We start from the raw sequence: 12545 nt of genomic DNA, 5'->3' as shown, positions 1-12545 counted from the left end.
CTCCAGGCAGCACGGTGTCCTCCTGTGTGGGAGTGCTGGCTGCAATTGCCCATGAGCAGCAGGAAGTCACAGTGCTCTGGGCTAGAGCCCTTGCTCTCTTTCCGAACCTTCACCGCCCAGGGTCAGCTTAGCCCACCTGGTCCTGAAGATGGTCCAGGTCCACAGGCAGGAGGGACGCTCAGAGTGGGTGGAAGAAGAAGAGAGAGGTGTGTAACTGGACATGGGCTCCTGGCCACAGAGGATTGGAGAAAGCCAGTCCCAGCAAGGAACATGGCTGGGACTGGCAACCCTGGTGGGACAGACAGCCTTTCAAAGCTTTCAAGCCTCTTAGGAGAGCCAGCTCCATGTTGAAGGGCAAGTCTGAGGTTAGTGCTGCCTGGCTGGAGAAAGGTTGTCTTCTCCCCATCTCCACCCTCAGTGCTGCCCCTCCACACTCGTGTCTGCAGAGAAGGCAGCCGGAGACACTCAGAATCTGTGGGAAGCCCTCCTCAGCCGTCCCCAAGCCAGGAAAATTCTCCTGTGGCCCCAAACAATGACTCTGCCTGGCTGCCCTTGTGATGCAGCCCACACCGACTTCCCACAGTGGTGGGCGCAGGATGGGCAGCTGGGAGATGAGAGGAGAGGATAATGAGGGAGGATCTCTTTCCAGCTCTTGCTGGAGGATGATCACTGTGTGGAGAGGACCCGCTGACTGTGGGACGGCCCCGCCCCTCTTTCAGCAAGGCCCACCTGCTCATACATTTCAAAATCCCTCCCCGTGCAATAGGCAGATGAGGACAGGACAAAAGGATGAGAAGGACAAGAGGATGAGGAAGACAGCAAGATGCAAACAGCACAGCGGGAGAGGAAGACAGGAGGCCAGGGGGAGAGAGAACAGGAGGACAAGGAGGAGAGGAGAACGAGACTCCTCTAAGGGCAGGAGGACCAGGCCAGCGATCCCATCCCCAGAACCAAGTCTTTATAGCCAGAGGGTAGAATCAGGCAGAGGGCTTGGCATGTAGCCAGGCTCTGGGTCAACCTGCAGTCCTTCTGGAGATTGGGAGACTCAGCCTCATGGAGACTTATCTAACCAGGCCTGGAAGGGGGTCCACTCTGACCACACCTTGGGCCCCAAGAAGCTCCTGCTATGACAAAGTTGAATCCAACCCATTAGCTCCTCACCCTGGATCAGGGTGAGGATCCGTTCAGCTCCAAGTGTTCAACCTGCAGGTGTGTCCTGGCTCCTCTCAAGGGGACCCCTCCACAGCAGCCCTGCTGGAATGTGCTGCCTCCCACGGGAGACACCCACCCTGTGCAGCTTCCACACGCTCTGCGTGCTGAGCCAGGTCATTAGATGTCCGGGTAACCCAGAAGATGGCAGCTGAGTGGGTGGATCTTTCTTGTACCTCCTCCCAGAATCTAACTGGAATTAAAACTAAATTGGGGAATATTCACCCTGAGTTACCAGCTGAAGACTGGCTGAAGAGGAGATTTTTATTTATTTATTTATTTTAAAATAATAAATTAGAACATAAATATATTTTATGTTAGAATGAGATATAATAGCAGGTTCAATGAAATCAGATTTGTATGAAATCAAAATGTTCTTCTTGACTCCTGGCTCTCTGCCTCCCTGGCCAGCCTGTCTTCCCTCAAAGCCGCAGCCAGTCTCTCTCTTGCTTTCCTCACTCTGAGATTCTGTCTCTGGATGTCTCCACGGGTGACCAGTTGCCTGCACAGAAGCTGTGGGTCCCAGAGACCTGTTCCTGGGATCCTCTCTACCCCATGTAACAGTTGTGCTGCGCTGGGCTGGGGGCTGGTGTGTAAAGACCCAGGACCAGCACGGCCCAGAGGTTCACGCCCTCTTCCTGGTGCAGTTGTTCTCATCACATCTGTCACCTCCAAAGTATTTACAAATCCCCCTTCACTGCTGCAGGCCGGGGCCCCTGCAGTCTCCTGTAGGCGCTCATCTGCTGGGGCTTCTCCACTGTCTCCTCCTGCCGCCTGCACCTGACCACGTTGTCAGGATGGGCAGTCAGTCGCCTTGGTGACTGCACTTTTAAACATGCAGCTGGTCAGCCTCATTGGATGTTCAGTCCGTTCCCGACGTCTCCGCTTGCTCATGGCTGAAACCAGTTGTCTCTTCTTCGCTAAAGTCTGGGGCATCATGTTTCTCTGGAGCCTTCCCAGAGAAGGCTGGTTTGTCTCCATGACTGACCCAGGCTCCCCCATGGCTAATGAGCTGTGTTGCTGGCCCACTCCTGACATGCACACAGCCTGTGGCTTGCTCAAAACTGCAGTGGCTTTCCCCTCTGCTTCCCCTTTTATGGAGCAAGGGAGTGGGTAACCCATCAGTAGATAATCCTGTCTCATATCCACCTTGTTCCTAATCAGTTTATTCTGTTCATCAGATTATTTATTCACTTGATTTTTAGATTAACTTGTTGATAGATGTGTATTTGTTGTTCGTAATTTGTATCTTTCAAGAGGAGACTTTTAAACAAGGAAGGGCAGAAACCACCTTGAGTTTGGTAGGAAGGGTGGGGTCATGAGAGGCGCTGGCCCAGCTCCCAGAAGCAGTGGGCCAAGGGTGAGGAGGGTTACCCCTGAGAGGAGAGGGGCTTGGGACCCAGGCAGGGCTCCCCAGCACAGACAGCCAGAGCTGGGAACAGCCACCCACACAGCAACCAGCAGAGGGGCTTCTATCTGCCAAGAAGCTGAGCCTCCCAGAGACAAAACCACTTTTTATTTTTAAGGGCTGGCACACAGAATTTTTGTTCTTAGCCACTCACCCTAGGTTTTAGTGGATGTAGGGAAGTGTGGACTGGAGTCACCTGAGGAAAGACAGGGGTTGAAGAGAGTCACGGGTTGGGGAGTGGCTGCCAGGATCCCTGTGCTGAGTCATTTCCCCCATCCCTGATATCGCTGAAGCCATTTTTCCTGAGGGTCACAAGCCCTTTCCAACAGCAGAAAGACAAATCCCGCCCCCCCCCCCTCGCTCCCCCCCATCCATTCACCCATATACAGCTCATCCCATCCTAAGGAATCCTGCTCACCCCACCCTATGGATCCAGCATGTCCCACCCTGCATCTCAACCCCTGCTGAGGAGGCAGCAGTCTCAGGGACTGGTTTTGGGGAGGGGCCATTCCCACAACATTCCTGGGACCTGGTTGGCACTTCTCTCCCATGGAAGAACTGATAGAAACTCCTGGCTCCTGGCAGACTCCACCGGCCTGCCTAAGAGGGGCTCTGCCCTGCCAAGGATAGGGAAATATTCTGTGACCCCTCCCACATCTTCCCTTGAAATCTGAATGTTTGCTGACCCAGTTTAGGGCCCCGTTATTGATGTTCTTTGTGAATGGAGACGTGGAGATGAGTCAGACGACAGGATACGGAGAAGCAGAGGGCTACCGCTCGCTCAGGCAAGTAGCAAAGACCCCCTGATGCCTTCTGGCTTTTATTGCAGTGAGTACAGCAAACAAAATGGTGTACAGCAAGTGACAATGATTAACAAACATGCATCAAAGCTAAGTTATACATTACACCTGCACCAGTGCACCCTCCCTTGAACTTTCCATGCCCTTATGGACTATTTATCACCTCAAGGAAAGTCCTGCCTCTGAACAATAAAGTCTTGCTTGCAAGACTTTGTTCTGACGCTGCCTGCTTGCAGGCTCCTGCCTTTTCCTGGCAGAACGTCCTCTTCTAGTTAACTTCATTCCGCTTGTCCAGCTACACCCATGCTGCTAAAAAGCCAGCCTAAGAGCTCAGCTTGGCCCCTCCTGTGGGCAGCCAAGCCCAATGGAGGAAGCCACAAGCTGTGGATCGCTTCAAGCTAGCCAAACGTGGACAGCTTCTGACATTGGCTAGCACAAAAGTACTTCCTGAGAGGCCTGAAAGTGGCATACAAAACAGTCTCAGACAACATAAGAGCAAGATCCAAAGGGTAATCCTAAACCTGATGAGATGAACTTCACTCCCTCACTCCCAATATTTTCTTTATTTTTTTCTTTTCTATTGCTTTGGGATTATTACTATTGTTATTTTTCCTCTTTTCTCTTGTGATTCTTTCATATCTCATATATGTCCCTTTCCTTTTTTTCTTTTGCTTTATCTTTCTTTCTCTTCTTTTTACCTTTTCATAATTTTTCCCATTCTTTTTTTGTAAAATATATTTTTATTGGTTCAGAGAGGAAGGGAGAGGGAGAAGAGAGATAGAAACATCAATGATGAGAGAGAATCATTGAATGGCTACCTCCTGCAAGGCCCACACTGGGGATTGAGCCCACAACCTGGGCATGTGCCCTTGACTGGAATCAAACCTGGGACCCTTCAGTCCACAGGCTGATGCTCTACCCACTGAGCCAAACCGGCTAGGGTTCTTCTAGTACTCTTTTTATTTACTATTATTATTCTTTACTTTTTCTTATTATTCTTGTTCTCTTTCCTAATTCTTTTTTCTTTTGTGGCAGTTTTTGCTGTTGCTCTTGAGTTCTTTTGTATGTTTTCATTTATTTCCTGTTTTGCTTTGTTTTGTCAGCACCTGTGCAACAGCTTGCACATTGTGGTCAGGGTGAGCCTAACAGTTAGGATGCTTGAGAGGAGATACCATGCATGAATGGGACAACAATCAAGACCCAATTACAACAGCAGAGCCCAAATAACCCACAAAGGGACAGTTCTAGAGCAGCCACCTCAGGATTTCAAGGAGACCATACCACTGGGGCCCAAAGGAAATTTACTACCATGAAGACTGGGAGTCATAGCAGTTATAGCTAATACATAGCAAGAAATGCAAGAAGTCAACTAAAATGGGGAGACAAAGAAACAACACCCAAATGAAAGAAAAGAAGGAATATCTAGAAAAAAGAAATAAATGGTATGGAAGTAAACAATTTAACAGACATAGAGTTCAGAGTAATGGTTCTAAGGATGCTCAAGGAACATAAATACAACCACAAGGAACTTAGTGAGAATTACACCAGCATGATAAAGTACATAGAAACCATAAATAACAACCAGTTGGAAATGAAGAATATTATAGGTGACATCAACAATACACTGGAGCCTGACCAGTGTGGCTCAGTGGTTGAGTGCGGACCTATGAACCAGGAGGTCATGGTTTGATTCCCAGGCAGGGCACATGTCTAGGTTGTGGGCTCGGTCTCCAGTAGGGGGCTTTCAGGAGGCAGCCAATCAAGATTTTCTCTCATCATTGATGTTCCTCTCTCTCTCTCTCTCTCTCTCTCTCTCTCTCTCTCTCTCTCCCCCCCCCCCCCCCCCCGCATGAGGAGAATATAAGGGAACATTGGGACAACATGAAATGGAACAACATCCACATCACAGGGGTATCAGAGGGAAAAGAAAGTGAGCGAGGGATAGAGAACTTTTTTTTAAAATATATTTTATTGATTTTTTACAGAGAGGAAGGGAGATAGAGAGTTAGAAACGTCGATGAGAGAGAAACATCGATCAGCTGCCTCCTGCACATCTCCCACTGGGGATGTGCCCGCAACCCAGGTACATGCCCTTGACCGGAATCAAACCTGGGACCCTTCAGTCCGCAAGCCGACGCTCTATCCACTGAGCCAAACCAGTTTTGGCATCCTCACCCAAGCTGTGCGCAGAGGCTTTTGCATATGAAAGACCTGGCCCTTTGCAATCTAAAATTATCTAACAAACTGCAGCTGGGTCAGAGAGACCCAGAACTTCCAAAAGAAGGCCCAAGGCCCCACAGCAGCTTGCATTGCTTCACAGCTGGGCCTCATCTGGGCACCTCCAAACCCCAAACAAAGAAGAGGAATCTGCAGATCTCTCCATAGCTCCTGCTGGGTAGCCTCAGGCAGAGGCTAAATTAGCACATCCTTAGAGATCCAAGAGCCAGTGTACCCAGTGGTCAGAGTGGGACCATCCAGATTACAACTCCTCAGATCCATAAGGGACACAATCAGGGGGCAGACTCACTGAGCACCAAAGCCCCACTGAAGCAAGTCTTTCCCCAGAAGGGTGTCTCCAGCACAGAAGTTCTCCCACTGCAGACACAGCTGATTCTCACAGCCAATTGGCCTGGAGGTCAATTCCTCCCAGTGATACCTACAACAATTAAGGCTTAACTACAAGAAGACTGTGCACAAAGCCCACAAAGGGGTGCACCAAGAGTGTCCACCTCAGGTAATTGGGGAGGCTGAGCCACTGGGCCCTATAGGACACCTAGCACAGAAAGGCACTTTATCAACACAGGGAAGCATAAAAAATGCAGAGACAAACAAACAGGTCACAAATGACAGAAATGGAGGAAAGCAAACTATTGGATATAGAGTTCAAAACCACACTTCTAAGGTTTTTCAAGAATTTTCTAGAAACTGTTGATATTCTTTGTGAGCGGTGACGCTGAGATAAGCTTGGCATGCAGGATGAAGTTTAGAGAAGCAGAGGGCTATTGCTAGTCAGGCAAGTAGCAAAAGCCCCCATAGCCCTCAAGGCTTTAATTCAGTGAGTACAGCAAATAACAATGGATTACCGCAAGTGACAATGATTAACAGGCATGCCTGTGAGATCATCTGAGCTAAGTTATACATTTAACTATTAATTTCCTATGTTATACAAAGACTCTTTCCACCTGCAGCAGTGCACCCTCCATTGAATTTTCCATGCCCTCATGGACTATTTATCACCTCAAGGAAAGTTCTGCCTCTGAACAATAAGTCTTGCTTGCAAGACTTTGTTCTGACATGGCCTGCTTGCAGGCTCCCGTCCTTTCTTGGCAGAACGTCCTCTTCTAGTTAACTTCTCATTCTACATGTCCAGCTACAGAAACCGCCGATAAATGTAGTGAGGCCCTCAAGAAATCTAGTGAGACCCTCGAGGTTATGAAAAAGGACCAACTAGAAATTAAGCATACACTGAAATAAATGATATTATACAGAGTTCCAACAGCAGACTAGAGGATCGCAAGAATCAAGTCAAAGATTTGAAATACGAAGAAGCAAAAAACACCCAACCGGAAAAAACAAAAAGAAAAAAGAATCCAAAAATATGAAGATAGGGTAAGGAGCCTCTGGGCAACTTCAAGCGTACCAACATCCGAATTATGTCACGCACAGAGCAGGGCCAATCAGGGGGTTGGGGCGCTGCCCCCTGTCACACACAGAGCAGGGCCCATCAGGGGAGTTGGGGCGCTGCACCCTGCCACGCACAGAGCAGGTCCAATCAGGGGGATGGGGCGCTGCCCCCTGTCACACACAGAACCGCAGGGCAATCAGGGGGTTGGGGAGCTCCCCCCTATCAGGCACAGAGCAGGGCTGATCAGGGGGTTTGGGCGCTGCCCCCTGTCACACTGATCCGGTGCCAGGAGGCCTCACGGCTCCGCTGATCTCGGTGCTGGGAGGCATATTACCCTTTTACTATATAGGATAGAGGCCTGGTGCATGGGTGGGGGCCAGCTGGTTTTCCCTGAAGAGTGTCCTGGATCAGGGTGGGGGTCCCCACTGGGGTGCCTGGCCAGCCTGGATGAGGGGATGATGGCTGTTTGCAGCTGGTCACACACCCTTCAGGGTGGGGGTCCCCACTGGGGTGCCTGGCCAGTCTGGGTGAGGGGCCGAGGGCTATTTTCAGGCTGGTGGGTGACGAAAGCTCCCAACCGCTCCTTTTTTTTCTTTTCTTTTTTTTTTTATTCTGGGCCAGCTTTAGCTCTGAGGCTCCAGCTCTTAGGCCTCCGCTGCTGAAAGCAGGTTTCTGGCCTTTGTTTACCTTCTGTATTTGAAACAATGTTGCGATCCTGCTGGCTGAAGCCCGGTGACTAAAGCAGGTTTCTGGGGTTTTGTTTAGCTTCTATATTTGCAACATAGTTGCTTAGAGTTGCAGCTCAGAGGCCGGCAAGGCAGGCGGGGAACGTTGGAGTCCTCCGTCACTGAAGCAAGCAAGCCTCAAGTTATTTTCAAGCTGCCTGGCTGCTGGCTGCCATCTTGGCTGGCAGTTAATTTGCATATCGTCCTGATTAGTCAATGGGAAGGGTAGCGGTCGTACACTAATTACCTTGTTTCTCTTTTATTAGATAGGATAGCTTTGCTGGGTAAAGTAATCTTGATTGTAGGTCCCTGCTTTTTATCACTTTGAATATTTCTTGCTGCTCCCTTCTGGTCTGCAAAGTTTCTTTCTTTCTTTCTTTTTTTTTTATTTTCTGAGTGACACACGTTATTAGAAACGTTCCTCATTCATCAGTCAAATTCACATTAAAGTGGGGGTGGCAGTGCCATCTGGGGCTCCGAGATGCCACTGCTGGGACAATTTCCAGTTAAAAATGAGTCTGGGCAGAGAGCGGAAACACTGGAGGGCTACCCAGAGGAGGCAGTCTTAGCAGCAGCATCCTTCCGGGAGAGGGCCAGGTTTGGAGCAGGTGAAGAAGGTGCCTCCCACGGCCACCCTTCCAGTTACAGGGCTGCCCCCACGGGCCCCACGCTGATAAATAAACAGCACGTCACACACGCATTTGAAACAAACAAGCTCGTACAAGCCTCCTAAAGTGAAAAAATAGTTTGCTCAAATAAAGCTTTGTGGCAACCAGGCTGCATCCTGAGTGGATGGTTGCCTAGAGACCCCCGGCATGCTCTAAGGCTCCCGGGGCATATCATCCACCAGGGGGTTGCAATGCCCCCAACCTCCCCATTAGCACCTTTGGACTAAGTACTGCCCTCGCCTAGTACTCCTCTCTTAAAATGCACCTGCTGCTTAAAATAATAATAAAGGAAACACTCTGTCCCTGGGGTGAATTCCTGAGACTCCGCTTCCCTGAATAAGAGGTGCCGGGGCAATTGGGGGACAGTGAGTGGGTGTGGGGCAGGAAGGCAGTGACACGGGTAAGTAAACGACTTTCAAAGAGGTAAGCCGGAGGCAGCTCAACACTGCTCGGGCCACTTGCCAGTTCTGCCTGCGGGCATCCCTTGCAAAGGGGCGAAGTCCTCAAGTGTCTGGCTGCCCTGACAAGAGGTGAGGGCCCCGAGGGGACCCAGTGGCTGCTGTCATCATTCTTGATCCAGAGGCAGTTTCTCCCCCAGCTGGCCCTGTCTGCTCTGGGCACACAACAGTCTCCTGCCCCAGTGTTTTATTCATTCTCTCTCTTTTTAAAAAATATATTTTATTGATTTTCTTACAGAGAGGAAGGAGAGGGATAGAGAAGCAGAAACATCGATGAGAGAGAAACATCGATCAACCGCCTCCTGTACACTTCCCACTGGGGATGTGCCTGCAACCAAGGCACACGCCCTTGACTGGAATCCAACCTGGGGCCCTTTAGTCCACAGGCAGACGCTCTATCCACTGAGCCAAACCGGTTAGGGCTATTCATTCTCTTGAATATGGAAACAGGCTCCCGGATCAATACGGATCTGGTGGCTGCTGAGTCCAGTGGGCAGGCAGGCCCTCCCCGGGGCAGAGGCCCCGGGGGCTTCGTGGCTTCCAAGCAGGTGTCGGGACTTGGGGGAGCTGCTTCTCAGGCAGCAAATACTGTTGGCAACAGACATTCATTTGTAAAGTTGGGAACACATACTGGCCTTCCAAAGAACTGCAAGTTCTGGGGGATCGGGGTGAGAAAGACCCCTTCCTGAATGTTCTGTGTGCCCGTGAGAGGAAAGGCTGGGCAAGCGGCCTGCCCACTGCTGCCCCTCAGCGCGCACAGCCCGGTCACTGGGACTGCAGATAGTTTTGGAGAGACTGAGGCAGGGGTAGGGAGCTGATGTCCTGCAGGCGCTGGCGGCCCAGGGCCAGGCCGATGGCTCTCCGGACAGGTCCAGCAGCGGCAGGGGCTCGGCATGAAAGAGAGGGCGGACGCCTGAAGGTCCTGGACTCCCCAGGGAGGCGGCTGTGGCCGACACCCACTCCGGGGCCCCGAGCTCCCCTGAAGGCGCCGCCTCGCTTCCTGGGGCCACGGCTGGTGCCCAGCAGCAGCGCCCCCTCTGCCCGGCAGGTGGCCTGGAGTTGGAGCGTTCTTGGGGCAGTTGGCGCTCGGACGCCACGGGAAGGTGCGAGAGGTCGGGTAGGAGCGGGCAAGCGCCCTCCCGCGCAGATCCCGGGGCGCGCCGAGGCCCTCGCAGTAGCCGCTGCAAAGCTCTGCGCCCGACCCGGAGGGCAGCAGGTCCGGAGCTCAGGGCTCACGGACGAGCCTCGGCCGCCGGCCCCTGGCACGCCCTGCGGCTTCCCCTGCGCCCTGAGCGCAGGCAGCGGTGACTGGAGCCGGCCCCGGACGCCGGCTGTGGTGCGCTCTTCGCCCTCCCCCAGGGCTGGGCGCCTTTGTGCGCAGGGCGCGCCGACCGCTGGGCCAGCACTGGATGCTGCAGCCGCTGCCGCCACCCCCTCCTCCACCACCGCCCGCTCCCCGCCTTCCAGGCGGCCCGGAGGCTTTGGTCTGCAAAGTTTCTGTTGAGAAATCAGCTGGCAGTCTTATAGGAGGTCTCTTGTAGGTAACTAAGTGCTTTCCTCTCGCTGCTTTTAAGATTCTCTCTTTGTCTTCAACCTTTTGCATTTTAATTACGATGTGTCTTGGTGTGGGCCTCTTTGGGTTCATCTTGTTTGGGACTCTCTGCACTTCCTGGGCTTGTATGTCTATATTCATCACCAGGTTAGGAAAGTTTCCTATTATTATTTTTTCATATAAGCTTTTCAATCCTTGCTCTCTCTCTGCTTCTGGCACCCCCACGATGTGAATGTTGGTATGCTTGAAGCTGTCTCAGAGGCTCCTTCTATTATCCCCATTTATTTTTTGCTGTTTTGCTTGGATGTTCTCTGCTGTCTTATCTTCCAGATCTCTGATTTGATCTTCTGCTTCATCTACTCCACTGTGGATTCCTGTAATGTATTTTTCATTTCAGTTAATGTAGTCTTTATTTCTGACTGGTTCTTTTTTTTTCTGGTTTCTAGGTCCATTTTTACATTTCCTAGCTCTTTGTTGAAGTTCTCATAAGTTCTTCTACTTTTCCTCTAAGTTCATGGAACATCCTTACAAGCAGTCTTTTGAACTCTGCATCTGGTAGATTGCTTATCTCACTTTGTTTAGTTATTTTTCTGGAGTTTTATTCGGTTCTTTCACTCGGGACATGTTTCTTCGTCTCCTCATTTTGGCTGTTTCCCTGTGTTTGTTTCTAGATATTAGGTAGAGCTGCTTTATCTCCCCACCTTGGTAGAGTCGCCTAGTGTAATAAGTGACCTGTAGAGTCCAGTGGCTCAGCCTCCCCAATCACCCAAGCTGTTCATTTGAGGTGTGCGCCCCATGTGGGCTGTGTACACCCTCCTCTTGTAGTTGAGCTTTGTTTGCTGTTGGCATGGCAATGGAAGAGATTTACCACCTGCCCAGTCAGCTGGAAGAACTGGCTGTGACCACCGACACCAATTTCTGAGCACAGTGGAGCAGCAGCTGTGCAGTGGCCCAGCCCATAGAACAGTACTCACTTCAGCAAGGCTCTGGTGCCCACTGAGTCTGCCCCTTGAGTGTATCGCTTGTGGAGGTGGTTGCATGGTGGCACTTCAATGTGATCTGAAGCTGTCTACTGGGTGCACTGGCTCTGGGGCCTCCCAGGAAGTACAGGCCAAGGTCAGCCATTGCCTGTGTTCTGCCTGGGGCCACCCAGTATGAGCTACAAAGCGATCTGCAGATGGCTGCTACTTGTGCTGGGCTTGGAGGTGCCCAGGAAAGGTCACGCTGTGAACCAAGGCTGGCTGCTGTTAGTGCCAGGCCTGGGGCCACTTAGGGAGAGGTACAGGGCTTGCTGAGGCCAGATGCTGCTTAGTTGAGAGATTTTGGGAAAATCAGAAGCATGAGCCAAGACAGGCTATTCCTATAGTAAAGTCACTGGAAACAGCTAGTGTGGGCCTAAATGTTGGGTGGAGCAGGGCCTCAGGGCATCACCAGGGTGGGCAAACAGTGTGAGCTTAGTTGATGGAGTTTCAGAAATGCTCCTGCCTGCTGGCTCTGTGGACGCAAGGCTCAGCAAAGGAGCAATGGCCTCTGCCAGCACTTCTGTCTGTAAGAAAGGTACCCCGCCCCCCCCCACCCCCCCCCGGTCTTGCCTTGATGCCTGATAATTCCATTCCTCCCCATGTGTCTCTGGTGCCTTTCAAGCTGCTGCCCCAGTGTTGGAGCTCAGAGGAAGTGAGTCTGAGGAACTGCTAAGGACTCCAGCAGCCCTCTGTCTCACTGAGCCATAATCCCTGCTGGATTTTATAGCCAGAAGTTATGGGACTTCTCTTTCTGGCACTAGAACCCTGGGCTGAGGAGCCTGGTTTGGGGCTGAGACCCCCTCGCTCCTCGGGTGGCACCTCCATGGCTGAGATATCCCTCCCATTTAAAAAAATACATATTTTTATTGATTTCAGAGAGGAAGGGAGAGGGAGAGAGAGATAGAACCATCAGTGATGCGAGAGAATCATTGATTGGCTGCCTCCTGCACGCCCCCCACTGGGAATGGAGCCAGCAACCTGGGCATGTGCCTCACCCAGAATTGAACCATGATCTCTTGGCTCATAGGTCGAAGCTCAACCACTACACCAGCTCCACCAGCTGGGCCCAATTTATTTA

This window comes from Myotis nattereri (assembly GCF_964212035.1).
Source record: "Myotis nattereri genome assembly, chromosome: 5".
NCBI lineage: Eukaryota > Metazoa > Chordata > Mammalia > Chiroptera > Vespertilionidae > Myotis > Myotis nattereri.
Note: the sequence above shows the minus strand (reverse complement) of the source record.